This window comes from Marmota monax, unplaced genomic scaffold, assembly GCF_021218885.2.
Source record: "Marmota monax isolate L192 unplaced genomic scaffold, Marmota_monax_Labrador192_F-V1.1 WCK01_AAM20220418_F8-fsc00041, whole genome shotgun sequence".
In the NCBI taxonomy this organism is placed as follows: domain Eukaryota; kingdom Metazoa; phylum Chordata; class Mammalia; order Rodentia; family Sciuridae; genus Marmota; species Marmota monax.
Window position 1 is genome coordinate 9,847,221 of NW_026695238.1, and position 5,609 is coordinate 9,852,829.

At 37.6% G+C, this 5,609-nt stretch overlaps 1 long non-coding RNA gene across 1 annotated transcript; it reads right to left on the reverse strand.

Moving 5' to 3' along the window:
- Positions 1-382: 382 nt before the first annotated feature.
- LOC131423994 (uncharacterized) lies at positions 383-4,583 on the reverse strand. The gene is made up of 3 exons (XR_009226313.1): positions 4,445-4,583; positions 2,020-2,100; positions 383-1,846 (listed from the first exon to the last, which is right to left on the reverse strand). It is a non-coding gene; the product is annotated as an uncharacterized LOC131423994 (long non-coding RNA).
- Between the last annotated feature and the right edge of the window lie 1,026 nt (positions 4,584-5,609).

Consider the following 5,609-nt stretch of genomic DNA (forward strand, 5'->3'; position numbering starts at 1 on the left):
TCATCTCAGAGAGCTCAGATGTAAACCAAATATAACAAGGCAAACTTTTTAACACTGACAGGAACAAACGATGGGACCAAAAGAACCACTATCCTGAGAGAAACCATTCTCCCTCAGGGGGTGGTTCTTTTTAATAGAAATAAATGCAGGAACCATTTCATTAGCTTTGCAGATGACAGCAGAGAGTAGGATAGGGATCAAACCCTGTCAGAGAAGACTGGTGTCCCCAGGGCTCAAGGGACAAGAGAAATGTGGGCACAGAGCTGAGGTACACATATTTTTTCTAAAGATTCAAAGACCCTAGGTCCATGCCATGCTTCCTGTGAGAAAGCAGAGCACAAAGTATTCATTCCCCAGCACTTTAGAGAAGCAAAAATTTCATCCAGAAATATTGGTTAAGATGGAATTCCAATAAAACTGATTGGATAGTTGACTGAAAGCCAGCCCCCTGTTTTCCCTTCACTAATGTAGACTAGAAGTCAAGGTCTACCAATATGAAGCATTATTTTCTAGTCTTCCAAAAAAAATTCCACAGTATGAAGTGCCAAATTATTATATTTTGGAAAAACTGCCATTTGCAGCATATGGGTAAATAATTACAAACTCAAAAACTGATGTTAACTCCATCATCTGCACTGCATACGTTTGTTAGGATCAACATTGATATGTATTTATTTTAATCTTTCAGCACCACTGTATAAATATAGCCTGTCAATGTTACGACACACTTTATGCTGAATACTAACTAAAGACCGACCTTTAGTTTGCTGACTACATGAACCATGAATGCACCACCACGTTACAAAGGACATAGGATGTTAAATCTCCCCTACATTCTAAAGTTTAGATGGATTTAACTTCCCCTTCAACTTGTATTCATTCCAGCCATGCAGATTCTGCACAACCCAATGGAATGTGTGAGGAAAGAGGTCAAAGAGAGTGCATTGTAGTGCAAAACACTCTAAATGAACCGCAAGTTTCCAGAAATGGATTTTACCTTTTACATTACCATTTGGGCTAATGCAGGCAATCAACTTCTGGAACTTATTCTCTTGTTTTGATAAAGTCAGGAAGGGTAAACTCAACCTATGAGTTAAAATGCAAATGTCAAGGGTCCACATTCTCTAGAAAACAAAAGTATGGGGGTCCAAAAGAAAGACCTAAAGGACTAAATTCTAATGGCTGTAGCAGAAGTGAGCCCAAGTAGAGATGAGCATCCCACATGTGTTTTGTTACTTTGGGGCCACTCTGAGTTAGCTGATTCTAGTTTGCTCTTTGTCTGAAATACTATGGGCCACAGACTGTACCTTTCTGAGTCCCTGGCTCATGGATTCTGCTGGTAACATAGAAACAGATTTGTCCTGCAAAAAGCTCATGTCCAATACTGAGATAATATGCTATATTCAGAAATATAAATTCAATTTTGAGATAGAATAATGCTTGGCTTAAATCGAGGAAAGCAATGACCTGATGTGATAGGCAGAGTCTAGCTAAAGTAGGAGCATTTGAGTAGGAACATATGTTAGATTCCACATAGGCTTTTGGGGACCATTCATCTCATATTCTACTCGATGTCAGTTATATATTGCCACAATAATCTGAGTAAACAATTTTTCCTAACACTCGGTGGCTTAAAAATGAATTCTTTTCAGCCTTCAGGTGGATGATTTAGGCTGGACTAAGTTGCGCATTCTCCTGGTCTTAGCTGGGCTCACTGACAGGTCTGCCGGTCAGTTAGCCATGAATTAGCTGATCCAAGATGGCTTTGGCTGGGCCAACCCAGCTGATTCAGCTCTGCTCCATTGCTCTCAACTCTGTTCAGACATGTTCTCACGGCAAAGCAGAACTGGAAGAGAAATCGATGTGTAAGAACTTTTCAAGTTTCTACAAGAGTCATACCTGGTAACATTCTTCTGTTCTAAGCAAGACACCAGTTTAATTCAGAACGTGGATAGGGAAGTAGGCTCTACCTATGTCAGGAAAGGCACAGCACAGTGGCAAGACAAAAAGAGCACTTACAGGACTCCCTGAGGTGACATCCACCCATCACAAGATTCCTGCTAGGTGCTGGATTCCAGGCTTCCTAAGATGACAGCTAATCTAAAAGACAAGGACAGAGGAATCAGAGGGGGCTCATTCCTTAATACATCACTTACTTACACCCCACCACCAGCACAGGCATGGCATGCTTTGTCTTTAACTTCCTGATTCAGGGCTTACCTTCTAAGTGTGAGGTACTGGTTGCACTTTGAAGTAAATTGGAGAAAAAAAAAAGAAATAAGGCATAAACAGAAGGGAAATATGTCTATACAAATAGATTTGTTAGAACAAACTTTAGAAAACCATTTCATGTAATGAAAACTACATAAAGTATATTCATTGAGAATAAGTAATGTGTCAAGCACTGAACTAAGTACTTTCACATAGATTATCTCAGTTCTTTCTCTCTTTCACAGGCACATTAAAATTAGAAAGATTCTATTATCACATGATCCTTCCAATTTTCCTCTTAAGGAAACTGAGACTTATAGAGTTTATATAACAAGTAAACACCTTAACTGGAAACCCAGCAGTTTGAATTCAGAACCCATTAGTTGTAATGGACAAGTAAGTAATGTACATATAATTGAGTTACCCCCATAATGTTCTAAACCCTGCCCTGAAGAAAAAAGTATGCTTAAAAGCCATCACCAGAGACTAACTCTTTATTATACACTTTTCTTAAAAGTAAATGCCAAGACCCATGAACACTTTCTATAAATGAATAATGCAGTGACAACCTCAAAAATGTATAGAGTGGTGTCACGGAAAGTCTGCTTTCCTAGCAAGTTTATGTTTGAATCGGTAATTCATTTACATAGACTGTGTGTCAATCCCCCTGATTAGTGGCACTGCATATTTTAGAACTTGGCATATGCATTCTTTCATAAGACACATTTTACAGCAGCCTCCATTGTCTATGAAGAAAGTATGTCAGTGATATAGAAAGCCCAGCTTCTTTCCACACTAGTTAGGATAGACAGTCAGCCTTAATGATCACTCTGCACTCATGGATGGTGGCCAGCCCACCATGTTGATTGTCCTTCATGTGGATGAGTTACTGATTCATTCAAAAGCATGTCTTGAGCATCCACCATGCCATATACTGTGCTAAGTATTGGATACGATAAGGAACAAGGCAAACTCACAGTCAAAACAGATAAAAAATTAGTAAATGAATAACCTGGAATATTTATAAATTAAAATAAGACTTATAGGAACAATCCATACTAGATGCTTGTACCTATATGTCTGTAACTTCACTTTATTAGAATAGTTAGGGAAGGCCTTTTCCTAGCGAAAGTATTGGGCTCACTCTGACACACTGAGAAGAGTGAAAACATGTGTGCAAGGAATTCTCTTCGGTAACATGCTCAGGGAATGTAGGATCCAGATTGTCCAAATGTCCTGAAAGGAAGCAATATTTTCTGCTCTATTGTTGAAACATAAGAGCCCTCTTTCCTGCTTTGGCACATAGACTCAGTCAAGATGAATTGTGTTCTGGTTCATCAGGGACCCACAACACCCAGGGCCATTGATCTTAGGCTTCGTGATATCACCAGGTTCCAAGGAACCTTGAAAGGTCAGTCAACCTCCTCCTGCCCAGTGTGTGACTCTGGCATAGAATGAAAGGCCTGGCAGAGATGAGCAGGGGCTTGTCCTAAACCAGGGCATGGGAGTTCTCAGGGTTTTTAAAATCAATTTTAACATAGGTTTTTTAAAAAGTAGCTTCTTGCTCTTAAAATTTGTGAACTTTTTTTTTAAATTAGTAAAAATTCTAGTTATTTGAGTTTGGCTTAATTTGATAAATGTGCTTAAAAACTGAATGTAGGCACTGATCAAATTCTTAACATTATTGTTTACCAGTAACTAAAAGTTTTGTTTGTTTCTTTTTGTAGACGTTGCTCTCGTATTTTGTTTTTGTTTTCACATTGATCCAAACACTTATCAAACTCTATCATAACTTTCCCCTGACTTTCTCATTCGCTACAGTATAAACACATTCGTACTCAGTACTAAAAGGACACCAATCATTTGAGAAGCTAAAGAAAAAAATAGCAGGAAACATTTTCTTCAATTTTTCCTCTTCACCAAAGTTTTAATTGACCTTTAGGCTATATTTAAATTTTATCTATTTTTATTTAGTGCCCTAATATTCTAACTTGTGCAATTTATCTTTGCTTAAATCTGTATAATTTAACAAATGAGTTTTAGTGGAGAATGATGCTGTCTGGCAAAAAAACCACACACAAACGAACAAGAAACGTAATAGGCTGAATGTCATCTATGAGCCACATGCAGGCTGTTGGGGAGAAGACAAGCATGCCACTTTGGATTGCTGCTCCTGGTACCTCCACATCCCCTTAAATCCTGCTTACCCTGTTCTCTGCCCTCAGATACTCACCGGCGGGGAAAGACTTCTGGTTGGTTCTGCTGATTGGAGGTATTGACAGGAGATGACGGGGAAGGAGCAGGAAGACAGGATTCTTTACCTCATAAGCATATTATTAATTTTTTTTCAATTTATTTTCCCCTTTTCTTGAAGTCTCTTGACAATTGCTGTACTGTAAAGTTAAAACAATTGCAAGTTATGGTGGCAAATTATTTATATTTTCAATTTCTTTTCCTGGAAATTCCCTTATGTGATTCTCCAAATAGGTGTAACACTGGTCAAATACTTATCACTAGCTTCATGTTATGGTCTAGAAAACTGAGACTTAGAGTGATTAAATCAATGGACTAAAGCTGACACACAGATTCAGGATCCAATAAATATATGATTCTTTATTCAGGGCTCCCTTCCTTAAACCATGCTACCAAGGCAAACTGTAAACAGTTAAAGAACATCTCACCATGACTACAACATAAGATCCATAAATTTTGTTTATGAGGGATCCAAATCAGAGATCTTCAAACTATGGCCCACAGCCTAAATATGCCAGTTTGGTAAACAAAATTTCATTGGGATGAAGCTTCACCTCTTCATTTGCTTTTGGTCTGTGGCTACTCTGGCTACCCTTTGAGTAAATTGACTGCAGGATCCACAAAGCCTGAACTATTTATCACTTAGTCCTCCAAGAAAACATTTACTGAACTTTGATCTAAACAAATAAGAAAGACAAAAGTTTTCTATCAGTTACCCAGCTACAGTGCTCAAACTAAGTAGCACGTCAGTGTCCAAAGCTCTTCCCAAGTTATAGAGGAAAGATTCAACCATGTTAAGCCTTATTTTATAAATAGAATAAATAGAATCCATAAACGGTGTTTCAGGTAACTTCAAGTTCACCAGAATATTAAATTAATCATAATATGCCACTCTGTGATTACTCCAGAAAATAAAAGCATACCTTGTCTAGCTAGATTATTTATTTAAAATGTCCTTTTAAAAGATATTATGAAAAAAAATGATTCTAAAGAGAATATAGAAACAAAAGCACTTTGATTTTTTTTTTTCCTATAGCCATAAAATATACCAAGTAAAATGTGGGACACTGAGCTCAAGTGCCAGGACTTGCTAAATTTAAAACTGATTTTAATTTAGGAAAAAGTTAAAACTAATTTAAATGGCA